Here is a 17,041-nt window from a genome sequence, read left to right on the forward strand (position 1 = left end):
GATACAGTGCATGAAATGCTAGAAGATCTAGAGTATTCCACTGTTTTTAACTCTGATGATATGCATGATGGTACTCATTTTGATGAATGATTCAACATTATGGTCACCACTTCCTGCATAAAGCAAGTACTCTATGTGCAATGGGAACCCTGCTCTACACCACCACAGGTAGCTCGCAGACATTTGTACATAAGTTTGCATATTTCTCCGTCACAATGCAGCTGACCCAGTGTCTTATTATTATAGGCTAACACCATTACCAGCAAAAAAAAGTAAGCTCACTGATACAAAACTGATTTATTCTGAATCTTTCCGTTCCAGTTGTTCACCTAACGGTTTGACTTTTGGAAAGACACTGTTGACTTTAAATCAATATGGGTAACCAAAGGTTGGCAGGGGAACAAGGCCAGATACCACATCAAATGATTCCTCTGAACAAAACTGTGCAGCAGCCTTCATGTCTTGGTCTGGCTAAGATAAAAGATTTAAATGCACCTAACATTCATGCATTTGCACATTTTATGAACTGTCAACGGTTCACAAATTTTCACGGAGGAAACCTTAGACACCATGCATCGCAGATGTTCATACAATTCTTCAGAGACCAGTCAGGGGGATGGTTAGTGTAGCCTTAAATACAAACGGATGTCAGGCATGTTTCCAGGTGACACCAAAGGGTTTAGGATCAGCAGACCAGACCCATGTTACACAAAGACACAGCACTCAGGAATGGTAACAACTACCAGTGTTGGGAAGTTGTGCCTTGATTGGCTAAAAATCTCAACATTGTCCCAGGAGAAACAACACTTGTCGCTTCTTTCTAATGACATGGGACCACAGGACCTTTTATTAAGTCTTTGAAAACCAAGTCAAATGTGCTTCTTGTATGCAATATACAATAGAGTATGGAAAGTTTCCCAGCAGGAGACTGGTGAGAGACTGCCTGAGATTGACAGGGCAAACCTAGAAAGGGCTCTAGCAGTAGTTGATAATGGTATGACTACATTGTCCACTAAGATATACTCCCTAGGTAACATTTTATCTGCAATAGACATCAAACAGAATGACATGTCCCCTTTACAACATGGCAGTCACAGCTTAGATCAATTATGTTACTGAGCTGCACTCTTCAGACACTTCATGCAGGTTGCATACCATAAGGACACCTTAATGTGGCAAGCTTTCGGCAAGCTTGTTTTTACCTTTCAATCAAACAAAACAGTAAACTATTGAGGTGAGAAAGGATGCAACATACACTATGTTACACATAGAGAAGTTGGAGACGTTATTATTCACTTTTGCAGAAATACCTTCCGCTAATTGGATAAACCAAAGGTTAATTTCTCTGCCAATTTCGACATTTCAATTCCACTGCTATTTACACCAACATCCAGGAGGCAGATACAAAGTCCTAGGAGAAGGATATGTGTACATGTTTTTTAGATATCGCTGTAGGAATTGTGAGCAAATTCTTGCTTAGCTGCACTAACTGCAGGAATACTTTAGGGCATTCCTTGGTGAGTAGGGAGGTTTTGCAACATGGTGCATGTAATGCATCCATGGTAAATTGGTCGTGCTGTCTGAAGGGTTCTCCAGCTGCTGTGATATGGCTGGCTTTCAAGTTGCTCTCAATTGGGAGTTATTTGATGTTGAGTGATCAGATCTGCTGCGGCATGAAACCGGGCATCGCCTTTCTGGTATCAGCTTCTGCAGTCGTGACCTGTTGCACACAGGTACTGTTTCCACCTATTCGCGCAGTTACAGAGGCAATGCTTTGGCCATCGATAAAGCTTTTGAATGTGCACTTCGATGCTTTGAGCAGACTGAACACCTTATTGTTCCTGCGGATATGACCTTAACATTTGGAAAGGAGACATGTTATCTTCAAGCTGCAAGGTCTTCTTCTGAAATACAGTTGCTCCTTCGCACTAATTTCCCACTACCTTTTGATGTACCATGGGAGTGGCTCACTTTTTTAAGCCAATTGGCTCTGGGTCGGTTAGTACCTTCCAGAAAGTCTTCTGAGTTATTCTATCATTCATACACTCCTTGCTGGTAAGCATTTTTGGAGGACTTTTTCTGATCCTGTTCCTAATTGTTGGGACTTTGCTTTTATTTATTTCTGCTCTGCAATAGATGTCCCATCAAGATGCCAAATGTAACTGGCACTTCCACATATGCTCCTGTGTCATGACTGCATGATACAGGGTTTTGCCGCACCCTTGCTTCAGGAACTAAATGAACACTAGTGCTTGTCCTTTCAGTGTGTGTGGCTACACTGGTGCAGTCCATATTCCGCTGCCTTCTGAGTACTTTCGAGTGTACCCTGGACATATGCCAAGGAACATAACTGGTTCTGTCACCGGACATGGACCTATTAGTGAGCCTGTTAATGGCCACTTGGACTGTTGTCCCTTGCACTTGCCAGTTCTTCTGAACACATTCTACGAGCCCTCCTGGGATGCGTCAGCTCCTCCTGATCTGGATTTTGACTCTGCTTTTGCGAATCCCACTCTGGCTTCTCCTCCTTCAGCATCTGTTGAGGGAGATGGATAGGAACATGTTTGCTCGATGGATCTGATCCACTGTGTGCCTCTGGGAACAACGTCTGTGGTTGCTGGGAACAGCAATGTTTTGTCTACCTCTTAGAACACATGAACAATTTCAGAGTTTCAAGTCATAGGACGTATTTTAATTTGGCTTTCTTTTCATGCAAAATTGCTTTTAAAATTGTTTTAATACAGATTTTATGTTTTTACACAATTATTATGTGGCTTTTACTATGCTGTTTGCTATTAAAGAAGCGTGATGCATTTTTAGATTTTAGTGGGGTTTCAATGCATATTGCCCCTTAGATTTTAGCATCTATCTAAGGATAACTTTTATCGACTCACGTCCAAGGAGTGGGTGTCATGTGGTCAGGTTAGGCTTGGTAAGAAACACCACCATTTACATACTCATGTTTTTTAAGTTGTCTTCTCTTTTGCACAGGATGACTTTTGACATAAAATTGCATGCATCACAGTGCAAGCTAAAAAAATTCTGAAACACCATTGCTTACATTTCCTCTGCAAAGGCACACTATCATGACACCTTGAAAATTCAGTACAAGGGATGAAGTTCACTGCACAAATGTCATGTTGTTATTGTCCGGTAGGCAATGAAGCTATCAGACTAGAATAAACAATTGCGGCCTGACAGCAGTTGCGGCATGGCCAAGAGGGTGCTGTTTATTATATATACAGAACCTCTTCCTTGTTTAGGGAAGAGAAGAACTCAACTGACACTGCAAGGTCACTGCAAACCAGGATTCCAGCCCAGCTGATTGCTGTTTACCAACACAAAGGATGCCCAGCTCTACAACAAGACTGACAGCCTGATGACACTTACCCACAAGTAATGGGGAGTTAGTGCACCCAGAGGGATTTGACAGATTACCAATCTTAGGCAAGACTAGGTTTGGGAGCGCTAGGTAGGAGTACACTATACACCGTACTTATATACCCACAAATATTAACTGCTATATCACAATGGTGGAATCGTTTGTCGTTTTCACTGTTCTCATAATGCTAATTATGCTATTCTGTTTCATTCTACTGATTATTGCAGTGCACATTTTTTTTATAAGATTCACAATACTTCAATAAATATTGAAATGCCTTGCTAAGTATTTCTTTAGGTATGCATGAAAGTCCAAACGAAAGGATTCTAGATCTGTAACCATGATTTCCTTGGGGATCAGTGTTGTCATGTTCTGAGGTTGCACACACATTTGTTACTCTGTAAGGTCGGGGGTGCAGATGGTGCACTATGCAGGGTCATAGACCAACATATCCTGAAGGTGTGCATGGAATAGGATTGGCACAATCCTGACATTTATTTTGTCCAACAAATGCACAGTTATACCAGAGAGGTACAAGTTGTATGACAAGAAGCAGTAAAAAAGTTGACGAATTAACTTTAAAAACAAGTGATAATAGCTTGGTCATTTGATTGAACAGATATAGCGCTTTAAGCACTGGAACACCAAAGGTAAACAGCTATGGCCACCATGCTTTTTAGTCTGTGTATCACAAAGGAGGTTTCCAATAACATTGCACTACAGTACTAGCGTGTTACAGGAAGGCAAGTCCAGGTTTTTTCCTTCAGCCAGTGAATGACCGATAGAGAGACCACCATAGGAAACTGGTACAAAGTTCTTTTGCTTATGCCATGGTCTGGCCCTGGCAGGCTCTGACCCATTTAGAGCACTGGGACTGATCAACATCCAACTCCAATTCTTCTTTTGCCACAACTGAGTTCCGCTGCTGTTGAAAAGCCAAACTCAATGAGGAAGACTTTTTCTACATAGTGGTGCTCGACTCCACCCACTTATAAGTTTCTGTCAAAGGGGCAGCTACAAGTAGGAGGCAGAAGACTATTAGGACATGAACAATGGCAATAAGATTTTCAGTGGGCCCTCTCAAAACCCAAAGTGCCATTTGATTAATGCCTCAAATTTATTTTACCTAATTTTAACCTCACTATTTTATTGGATTTGCAGCAAGATTTTCTGGATTCTCCGGGTATATCCACCAATAATGGGAGGGGGAAACACTCTCTGATAGATTTTATCTTTGTCACCTCGAATCTGCTTCATTCACTTGTAAAATTTAAGGTAAGGTGGGATGGCTATTGTGACCATAACTTTTTGACAGCCTCATTCGCATGACATTCTGAAGCAAATAGCAGGGTCCATGATTATAATGGGTTGATATTATTGAGGGATTAAGTGCATTGATTAAAATTGCCCTTTATGAGGCCGGTGCATTTTTATACTGAACTATTTCCGAAATGTACACAGCAATTTGAGGCCTGTCTTGATGATTGTCTTCCTAATAATCTAATCTTGATTTCTTATAGCCATATCAGTAGTGTAGATAAGACTTTATTAACCAGTCTTGGTAACACCTTGAACCCCCCTCCCAAAAGGTGGCTTTCATTTATCACTCCTGTACCAAAGCCAACCAAGATTTAAATATGACCCTGAAGCATACGCCTAGGGATAACACTTTGGTTTCCTTGCGTTGAGCTAAATCTAAATTAGTCCTAATGGAGAGGAAACACTGTTATGTAAGGAGGCATTAGAAGAGCGCATCCTTGCTTGCACTAAGTGTGATAGTGTGTTGTTGTGGAACATTGTCAATCACCCCTTGTTTCACCCTAACCCAAGGCCTATGTTTTCCTCACATATTTCATAAGGCATTTGGATAAAGCACTTTAAATCTATTTATGATGATCCTACATCTATACCTGTTTATTTGTAGTCTGCTGAATAGCCAAAGTTTAGGTATGAGTGGGAGGAGGTGAGGGATGCTATTATTGCCCTACAGAACAATAAAGCCCCTGGTCCAGATGGGGTCCCAGGTGACGTGTTTCAGTATGTGTCAAGCTGTGGTCCCTTTGGTTACTTTGCATCTCAATTTGGCTGTGAGGCATGAGTTGCCAGACACTTTCAATGGCCGCCTTTGAGGTGAAAATAATAGAGTGGTCTTAAATAGATTAGATACCTGGCCTAAGGAGCACAATGCTGTCCTGGGAGCGCCATAATCATGGGGTGATTAGCTGCATCAAGCTGTGGGGCAGCAAATCACTGTCAATGAAAACCTTTGCTGCTGGGGACCGGAGTATAGTACAATTTGTATGGCATGGCATGATAGCTGCAGAGAACTACTGCCACACCTAAGCTGGATAGTTCTAAATTCAAATGCCAAATTATCACTCAATATGGGTTTGGCTAGACACCTGCCTGGGATTGCCAGCTCAGTTACTCCATTGACAGAGCCATGTGTGCACAGGTACAAAACACTGAGTCTGTGTGAGTGGCAGATTACATTTCCTGCACTTTCCATCTACTCTCCACTTCCTCTCACTGCTTCCACCTTCCCTTTTCCTCCCTCGCAAATTGTAAGATTCAGAAGCCCATACAGAACTGAGTTTTTTTGCATCACCAAGATCTTTTCTCCATTTGATGCCATCTAAAGTGTTAATATTTAATTGATTTTTTAAATTTTGCAAAATGTGTGTTGATACTACAGATAGTGCAGCTTTGTTTTAGGAGATTAGTAGAAAGGAGTTCCTTTGGTTACTTTGCAGTATAAATCAGCCCTTATTACACAGCAGAGATATAGAAGCTTATTTGTGCTAAAGAGGCACTGTTAGACCTGGCACCATTGGCGTGGGTCTCCCTTCCATTTTTCTGTTGCCTCCTGTGTTTTTGCTATCTTTTTGCTGGTCTAGATGCTTTGGGCACTTTGCCACTGCTATTCAGTGCCAAAGTGCAAGTGCTCCCTATTGGTAATTGTTGTAATGGATTAGTGACTCCATGATTGGATTATTTAATTTGCTTGTCAGACCCTAGTACAGTGCACCATGTGTGCCCAGGGCCTGTAAATAAAAAGCTGTTGCTGGGCTTGCAGCACTGATTGTGCCACCCACAGAAACAGCTTGTAAAGTATGGCTCAAGCCTGCCATTACAGAGCCTGTGTGCAGTCTGGGACTGCCATGTCGACTTGGCAAGTGCACCCACTTGCCAGTCCCTAAACTTTCACTTTTTTACATGTCACTCACCCCTAAGGTAGACCCAAGGGCAGGGTGCATTGTATGTAAAATGTAGGACAAGCCCTGATGTGTGTGGCATGTCCTGATAGCGAATTACAGCCAATTTAGTTTTTCTCATAGGTCAGAATGGGCAGTTTGATTATAACATCTTATAATCATAACTGACTCAGGGAACAAGGTAGGAAAATAAAGTTTACCTTGCCTGAACTCAGAATGTTAAAATACACATTTTAATGTGGGTGATTTTTACATTCTGTGTTTGAAAATACCACTTTTAGAAAGTAGGTATTTTCTTGCCTAACCAACCAATGTGCCTCTGCTAGGTTTGTGTAATCCATGTCTGGTTTGTGAGTGACAGGGGGCTGGAGAGGGCATAGGCCACTCCAGCAGTCTGATGGGTCTGGGCTGGGCTGAAGAGATTTCCTTTCAGCTACCTGTGCCAGGTCTGCGTTCATCAATGCTGTCTCCACCTCCTGCCAAGAAGCTGAACCAGGAAGGACAGAACTGGTTTTGGCTGGGCACGGACACTCTCTGCCTTCAGAGAACAAAGGATTTTGCAGTATAAATATTGGGGCTCAGACCCCAGAACTTTAGATCACTTCTGAGAATGAAGACAAACCCTTTGCCAAGGAGAGAAACAAAGGGAGCTGAAGGAGGAGTCTGCCCCTGTGCTGTTTGCTGTTGGGGTTGGCCTGCAGTGGTTACTTATTGCGAAGGAAAGGAGAAAAGGAACTTTGTGTCTACTCTTACTATCTTGAGGAAGATCTCCAAGGGCTTGAAGCTGAGCTTGCCTCCTGTTCTGAAGTCTCAGGGTCACAAAGACTTCACCACCAGCTCCCCCTAAATTTCCTTGCTGGGAATTCTAACTGCAGTGAAGTGCCTGCTGTTGTTTTGGGCCCTCTTGAGACTGCGTGTCGCTGGGAGCTGGAAGCGTCATGCGTCATGCAACGAGGAAGAAGCGCGTTGCCGCCGGAGCAGATGCCGTCGCATCGCCGAAGAAGCATGTGGCAGACGCAGCTGTTCGCCGTCGTATCGTCTACAATGCGTGTCGCGTCACCGGAAAAGAGTGTTGCAGGGCCTGTCGAGGGTCCAAAGTGCATCTCTTTTGCCGCACGGCCGTCGTGCGTGCACGCATCACATCCATGTTGTCGCATCGCATCAAATACGCCATTTTGTCGCATCGCACCGGATTGTCGCATCGCGGTGCCATCTTATCTCATCGTAACTGCAACGTAGTAAGAAACCGACGCATCACCCCCGCTCCGGTAAGTAACCGACGCATCACCTCCCCTGCGCTGCAGTAAGTACCCGACGCATCACCTCCCCTGAAGCAAGAAACCGACACATCACCGACCCTTTGGTTTTTTTTGCATGACGCATCCAAGGTATTTTGAGAGTAAAGTGTCGCATTTACCATCTGCATTGAACTAAGCTATATTCTACCATCTGAAAGTCATATTTTTTTACGGTATGGTGTTTTATTTGTCGTTAGGTCTTGTGTTAAATCTAGATAAAGATTACTTATTTTTCTAAACTGGTGTGGTGTCCATTTGTAGTGTTTTCACTGTATTACTGTATGTGTTCACAAATGCTTTACACAATGCCTCTGAGATAGCGAGCAGGGGTTATTTCAGGAGTGCATCCCCCTTTTCCTGACTAGAAGCAAGGGTCCCTATTTGGACAAAGGCGCAAGCCATTTCTAACAGGCACAAACTACATATGCCCTTTTCCAGAACTGGAAAAAAAAATCAAAATAAACTGGTACATGTTGCCTCATTAGATTCAGTGATAATGGTGCACAGATGGAGCAATGTTCAAAAAATCCAAATTCCAAATCTGCATGGAAAGCTCTCTCTGCTTGCATTTTGAGAAAAATATGCAACATGGGCACAAGCACAGCTAACTAGCAACACATATTTGTCCTTGTCAGGGATCCCCAGCGGGGAAGGCTATAGTGAGCAACGGCTTAACCCAACAGTAAATGATAGACGCCTTGGGGTTCTTTTTGAGGCCTTTTATTTCAAAGAGCAAAAGAACATCAGGTTTGGTTTCTAGGAATCGCTCCTGTTCTTCACCAGTTCAGGGCAGGTCAGGCTTGTACGCAGGGAAATCCACCGTTCTCCAGCCGGTCTTGGGTGTAGGGAAGCCAATGAAAGACACAACAAAAAAAACATGGGTCAGTGGGAAGTATTCACATATCTCAGGCTCTGGGAAGGGAGTGTGAGAGACCACTGGAAACCGCCACCATGTGAAAACGAAGCGCAGAACGGAATACGGTGTCCATCCTCAAAAGTTACCTATTCCCTCCCAGTGCTTTAGTGAACCCCTGTATGCGATGATGTACCTGCTCCAGCCACGCTCCTTCTGGAGTGTTGCGGGGTAAAACGTGGGGTCGTTGGCCTCCTGGCGTTGTCTGCTTCTCTAGATGCTCTTGTGGGGCTTCGGACTCTTCTTCGTCGTGCTGGTCTCTCCACGGCTTCTCCGGTGCTGGCCTCTCTCTCCCGGCTTCTCCGGACTGTTCTCCCCGGTGCGCTGCTACTTCCTCCTTTAAACTGGCGTCTTCCTCTGATAAGATGGCAGTGGCTGACGTCACGCCGCTGGGCTCCTCCTTCCGCTTCGTCCAGAAGAAATTAAAGGGGCTATCCACCTCCTGTGTATGGAGCAGCAGGACATCAGAGTCATAACACGGGAGTGAGTCCTGTTCCCTGGGCTTTTCCTGACAGTCCTATTATTATCTTATACTTGAAAGCTGAATGTACTGAAGTTCTGACTCTGGGTGTAGGGAAATGTTAAATGCTCTCCCCCACCCCGTGAATGTGCTCCAACATCTAAAACAGGCTCATAGGTGTTTAAACTCTAATTGATATAACCGAAAATTGAGTAAGGCTATAGTACTATAGCACAGAAGGTGCACCAGTGGCATAATATTCAGATGTTATATGTAAGAGGCGATGTGAGTATACACTCTCCAGATGTGGGCCTGGACAGATATACTGAAAACGGCAGCCACAAAAATAACACAATAACTATTTTTGACCTATAAAAAAAAACTTTTCATGTTATATAATGCACGCTTAAATAGTGCATTGGAGGCTACACATTTTTTATGCATAATATGAAAGGGAAGTATAAGAAATTGGGTTATTAGTTCCGAAGGATTTGACTCACTCACAAGTAATAACTCCACAATTGTCTTTTTATTGGAAACCAAGAACTCCATTGTAGCTTTTGACTTTTTCAGGGTAGCACAGCAGAACAGTCCTAGACCTATTCAGGGGAAGTGGTGTGGGTTAGCAATCCCAATTTGCTGGCACACAACAACACTCAATAAATCATTGTCTGTACAGTGCTTATTCTTTTAACAATGAAAAGTAAATTTATTTTACACACACTATTAAATACTGTGCATTAATTAAAAAATATATAAATCAGGTAGAAAGCAGTAGCTCTGGTGAGTCCTTCTTATTACTTTACACCCCTAGCGGGTCTTGACCATCATAGTCACAATAAACCCACACCTCTACCAGGTGCCTCAGTACAATATAGGAGGGTGTCATTAGACATAAGACAGGCCCACCGTCTTTGTCGGGTATCAAGTTAATATCAATAATGAATAGTGCATCCTCACCTGGAACGCTGCCAGCCTGAAATTCTCGAACTATCATGGGGCACTTTTATTGACTATTTTGATATATGCTTACTTCAAGAATCCTGGACCATGGAGCCAGTCTTTAGGGTAGGTTTTATGAATTACTGCTGTTTAGCAACTTCACAAGGAAGAGGCCTCCTTGCCGGTGGTTCAGTTATATGGACAAAGAATACAATAAACTGCAGAATCAGGAGACTTTGTTTGAACTCCCCTGAATTACTTGGCTTTTTTTCTTTCAAAGAGTGATCAACATGCCTATATTTATAATGTCTATAACAGAATAAATGGGCAAAAAAAGGAATCTTGTATTCCTACCACTGTTGAGCACTTTGTAGGCCACTTACCACCAGGAGAGCCAATGATAGTTGGTGGCGATTTTAACGTAAGATCCATTTGACAACTCGGAAAGAGAACTAACAGAGGAAGAAGTTGCAACTTAGGGCATCCCTCAGCAAGATCTCGCACATGTTAAAGGACGGTCCATGCTACCTAATCAACTATTGGGTTTGACTTTGAATTTTGGCTTAAGAGCTTGTAATGGCAGATTCTTGTTGAAACCAGCAGCTGCCCATACTTTTGAGAGGCTAAATTAATATAGTAAAATTTATTATATATTGTAAACCCTTCAATTTTAGCCGCATATGATAGTTCTGGAACAGAATGACAACAAACATGATGCTCTTAAACTAGTACAAAGAGCTCATGGCTCCAAATTGCAAAATTACCAAATCTAGGCCCCCGGGTGATATAAACCTTACCAATAATACTGGGCGTATGTATCTGGTCAACCCAATTTAATGGCATTTATCATACTAAGGTAGACGATATAATGGAAATTATGATTAGCACTGGTCCTTATGGAGTAGAACTAAATTGTGTACTTAAACATGATGACAAACTGTTTAACCATGTATGTCATTTATGTGAATTGTTATCAAGGAAACCCTGAAGTTAAAACAAAAAGGAATCTCAACATTAATGGTTCACTAGCCAGTGTAGTCTTGCCAAGGCAGATTTAATTAGGTCTATTAAAGCTAAAAACCATAAAGAAATCCCCCTGGCCAAGAGGAAGTATAAAGAATAGTTGGCCAAAGGTAAATCAAATTGGGAGAATGAGGTGTGGATTGATCTGGTGAAAGCAGTCAGATTAGGGGACAATAAGACCTTTTGGGGCATAATTGGGATGCTATTTCATTGGTCGACTACTGTCTACAAAAAGAGGGGTGGGTTGAGCATTGTAAGAGCCTTTGCACAGATAGGGGAGCTCCCTGAAGTGAAGTAACACATTAGGGGCTTATCAATGTTAACAAACAACTATCACCTCTTGAAATATGTTTTAAAGAGTCCCTTGACACATTGATGACCATACTAGTGGGGAAGGCTATTGGTCCTGATTGAATCTCTGGTTATTTGTATGCAGCTGAGCGTCTCATTTGGGGCCCTTACCATAATCTGCTCTCTCGATCCATTCTGGAAGGTGGTCCTATACCAAAATCTTGACTGAATGCTGAGATCATCTCCATATATAAGAAGGGCCCTTTGCAATTATGAACCTATTAGTTTAATTGATGAATTGCAGAATCTATTCTGTCGACAATTTCTTGGGAAACTATCCAAAGGGGCCACAGAAAATCATATTTTATCCAACCTCCATGCAGGATTTTGCCCAAAAATCAGCAAAATAGACCAAATATTTAATTTCGGTACAATTAACTGGAAAACTGTTGTGTTGGAGAAGTGCCGCTTGTACATGGTCTTTGTTGACCTAAAATCAGCCTTTGATTTGATTACCGGCATAAGCTATTAAGCGTTTTAGGCCTTATGGTGGTTCCTGATGACATTTTATCAGTTATAATAAAACTCCATGAAGCTAATTATGTCCGTGCCAGATATGGAAACGGGAGAGTTTTCTGACCCTTTAAGAACTGTGAAGGGAGTTCACAAGGGCTGTGTTCTGGCTCTGGCTCTTTTTATGAATGACTTTGCTCAATTTTTAGACTTTCCTGGTAATGATGTCCTGAAAATAGGTGCTTCTAAAATTCACACGCTCTATTTCACAAATGACACGCTCCTCATTTCCAAAACTCCAGCTATAGTAGACCAGTTTTTAGTCTTCTTTGCCAAAGGGGAGTTTGAAATAAATATTAGTAAGACCATGTTTATGGCATTCAAACCCTACACAGCTGTGAGAACTCGCATTACAGTACAGAAACAACCTCTTGAATAATTACAATACTTTGTCTACTTAGGAGTGAGATTGTCTAATAAATTTAATTGGACACTGGAAATTAGCGAGAGCATTTTAAATGTGCCGCAGGAATCAGGGGCTATTATCAAGCAAGCAAAGAATATTAAATCTAGAATTCTTACCCCAGCTGTAGAAATGCATATTGTCAAATCTAAAGAATCGGCCTTATATGGCTCAGAAGTGTGAGGTCATGTGAAAGACAACAGGCTTGCTGTGGTTGAAAATAGGTTTTTTACATCCCTACTAAATCTCCCACAGAGCGCCTATCATCTTCCTTTGTTATTGGATGCTGGTGTGCATCCGATTTCTTACCCTCTGCAATCAAGACCCTTGCTGTACTGACATAGATTATGGTCTACTGACGAGCTACAGGCTTATAGTCTACCCCTAAGGGAATTACTAAATTCCAAGGGTCATCTAAATATTCTCGGGTTAACCTATATCAAAAGCATGCTATTTAAATGAGACCTTCATTTTCTCTGGATATCCCCTGCTAAAGGCAGATCAGAAACAGAATAGCCAAGGGTTTGTTTATGAGAAGTAAAGTGCTGCAAGATGGGTAGTTTGACTGGTAGATTTTTTAGCCCACAACATCACTCTTTCTATGAACCTTTCCTTGATAAAATACCAGGCATCTCAGCCAAGCAGCTATACCCAGAATGTAGATATTGGATTCTACCCCTCTATAGCTTTTGTATTAACTGGGGAACTAAGAATTGACCCAGGCACTTTATGTCCATCATGTAAGTTAGAGTCTGAGGGCCCGATTCACAGAACTAACTTAAGACAAAATCCTAAACTTACTACCATTTTGGTATTCACAGAAGGCACTTACTCATTTTGGTATTCACAGAAGGCACTTACTCATTTCGGTATTCACAGAAGTTAGGAGTCCTAACTTTAGGACTCCTAAATGCCTTCTGTGAATACCGACAGCCTTAAAATTAGGATTTTTCTCAGTTTAGTAGTAGTATAGTTAGGACTCCTAACTTTAGGACTCCTAAATGCCTTCTGTGAATACCGAAAGTCTTCAAATTAGAATTTTTCTCAATTTAGTAGTAGTAAAGTTAGGACTCCTAACTTTAGGACTCCTAAATGCCTTCTGTGAATACCGAAAGCCTTAAAATTAGGATTTTTCTCAGTTTAGTAGTAGTAAAGTTAGGAGTCCTAACTTTAGGACTCCTAAACTGAGAAAAATCCTAATTTTAAGACTTTCGGTATTCACAGAAGGCATTTAGGAGTACTAAAGTTAGGAGTCCTAACTTTTGGTATTCACAGAAGGCATTTAGGAGTCCTAAAGTTAGGACTCCTAACTTCTGTGAATACCGAAATGAGTAAGGGCCTTCTGTGAATACCAAAATGAGTAAGTGCCTTCTGTGAATACCAAAATGGTAGTAAGTTTAGGATTTTGTCTTAAGTTAGTTCTGTGAATCGGGCCCTGAAACACTGCACCACTGTGTCTTTTGTAGTGCTTATGCACTCTCATGCAAGAAGTGGATCAAACCCGTGTGTCAACTCATGGGCATCAGGTAATATGAAATTGCACTAAGAATCGTGAGATCTGATACTAACGATGTGATTGTCAGAAGTATTGACAATTGTTTTAATTCTGCATGGTCTATACAAAAGAGAAGGACTGGTTGGTATAAAATACAGTCCAAAAGGGGAAGGGGTGGCTCCCACTTTAGGAACTGGGGCCCTCACACACTCGACTGTTTGTCATGCTTCATCATAGGGTATGCTCCTCATCAGGCCAGTGATGCAATGCCTGACGGGCACCCTTTGAGGGGCTCTTTGTCGGATATATTTTATTCCCAAAGCCATGAGGTGTAGTGTGACTAAGGGGCCTTCTGGTGTAGATGAGTGTGAAGGGTGTTGGTGCAAAGTGAGTGGGATTATAAAAATGGGACCCAGTGGTACTCAAAATTAATTTTAATCAGTGAGTCCACTTGTCCCAATAAAAACGAAAATGGCACACTACTGATAAAATGTTTAGAGGTGGCGATAGTCTAGAGGTCAACATGTTTCTCGCCTAAGTAGTCACAAGCTCAATTGTCAAGTCCTCAGAACTGAAAAACATTAGATGTTGTCATGCCTGGAATAAGTTCTTCACCTTCCGTGATGCACTGGCTGGTTCCACTCTTTAGTTTTCTTTTTTTTTATTCTCTCTAGTGCCCCCTCTCTTCTGCAGCATTTTGTCTTCCATGCTGGGGCCAACAAGAGAGCTCCACTCCTGCCTCATATCCCAGCAGCACTTCCTCTTCTCCAGTCAGAGATCAGGGGGCTGCTGGTCCAGATTTGTTCAGGGTGTAGGAAGTGCATGCAGCCATCACCGCCCAATGTGCAATTTTGCAGCTTTCCGACATTCAGCTTGAGCACCACAAAATGGTGCACTTTAAAAGTGCTGCTGTATTCTCAATGAGATCTTTCTTTCAACTCCCCCACCTTACTGCTGGGATGCTAGGAGGATCACTGCCCTTAGCTAAGTGTGCACACATTTTGTCTCTCTCAGCATGCGTACACCATCTTGTCTCTGTCAACAGTGAGACCAAACTGCTCCCATCATAGCATTATCAGCTGCATGTGTTCCATCAAACTGCTTCAAATTTTATTCTATACAATTTGTGGATCTTTCCGCACCTTACTGCATGAAATTCCAGGTCTTGTGGTGCTGAGCCTTATAGAATTACACAGCCTTTTTGAAGGGGAGCGAAGCTCCAAGATATCACATTATGATGAATATTTTGTCAACCACAACCTATTTGAGAGTTGCTGGGCTTAAAAAATGCAGTTGTAGATTGACTGGGGTGTGAGTCCTGGTCAAGCAGCAACCCCAATCCTTGTCAGGGTGAGGCAAATGCCAACCCCCAAATTAACCTGTTCTCAACCCTCTGGTAGCTTACCACAGAGCAGTCAGGATTGACTTGCAGGCAGTGTGTAAAGTATTTGTGCAACATGTCAAACAGTAATAAAGTGAAAACACCAAACAAAAAGGATACCACACCAACTGTGGATATCTGGTTGCGTCAGACTGGGAAAAAGTAACAAGTTCAGTCTGGCCAGCTGCAGGGACCCAGTTAGAACCTGCTGAACAAACTAGCTTAAATCATGGTTTGCAGGACTTTGAACACAAGTTGGTGTTTCGAGGTAGTTGCCTCTCGTCAGCAGGGAGCAGGACAGCGTAATGGGGTGCCGAGTGGACTGCCAAAATGTAATTAAAACAGGTCAAATACCTCTCATGGCGCGCAGGTGCAGAACCAGGGCTCGTCAGCCCGTTAGCTCACGGGAGCCGTAATAATTTGAACACAAGTTGGTCGAACACTGCTCGTCACACCTGCAAGTTGCCCCAAAGGACTGTGGTGAATGTAGTGGCGACGGCGGGTACGCCTATGCCATGATGTGTAAAAAGAAAACAGTATGTGTTGCATTTAGCCATCCCTGGACACGTGTTTCGAGGTAGTTGCCTCTCGTCAGCAGGGAGCAGGACAGTGTAACGGGGTGCCGAGTGGACTGCCAAAATGTAATTAAAACAGGTCAAATACCTCTCATGGCGCGCAGGTGCAGAACCAGGGCTCGTCAGCCCGTTAGCTCACGGGAGCCGTAATAATTTGAACACAAGTTGGTCGCACACTGCTCGTCACACCAGCAAGTTGCCCCAAAGGACTGTGGTGAATGTAGTGGCGACGGCGGGTACGCCTATGCCACGATGTGTAAAAAGAAAACAGTATGTGTTGCATTTAGCCATCCCTGGACACGTGTTTCGAGGTAGTTGCCTCTCGTCAGCAGGGAGCAGGACAGTGTAACGGGGTGCCGAGTGGACTGCCAAAATGTAATTAAAACAGGTCAAATACCTCTCATGGCGCGCAGGTGCAGAACCAGGGCTTGTCAGCCCGTTAGCTCACGGGAGCCGTAATAATTTGAACACAAGTTGGTCGTACACTGCTCGTCAACCCAGCAAGTTGCCCCAAAGGACTGTGGTGAATGTAGTGGCGACGGCGGGTACGCCTATGCCACGATGTGTAAAAAGAAAACAGTATGTGTTGCATTTAGCCATCCCTGGACACGTGTTTCGAGGTAGTTGCCTCTCGTCAGCAGGGAGCAGGACAGTGTAACGGGGTGCCGAGTGGACTGCCAAAATGTAATTAAAACAGGTCTAATACCTCTCATGGCGCGCAGGTGCAGAACCAGGGCTCGTCAGCCCGTTAGCTCACGGGAGCCGTAATAATTTGAACACAAGTTGGTCGCACACTGCTCGTCACACCAGCAAGTTGCCCCAAAGGACTGTGGTGAATGTAGTGGCGACGGCGGGTACGCCTATGCCACGATGTGTAAAAAGAAAACAGTATGTGTTGCATTTAGCCATCCCTGGACACGTGTTTCGAGGTAGTTGCCTCTCGTCAGCAGGGAGCAGGACAGTGTAACGGGGTGCCGAGTGGACTGCCAAAATGTAATTAAAACAGGTCAAATACCTCTCATGGCGCGCAGGTGCAGAACCAGGGCTCGTCAGCTCGTTAGCTCACGGGAGCCGTAATAATTTGAACACA

This window comes from Triturus cristatus, chromosome 5_2 (genome assembly GCF_964204655.1).
Source record: "Triturus cristatus chromosome 5_2, aTriCri1.1, whole genome shotgun sequence".
Lineage (NCBI taxonomy): Eukaryota > Metazoa > Chordata > Amphibia > Caudata > Salamandridae > Triturus > Triturus cristatus.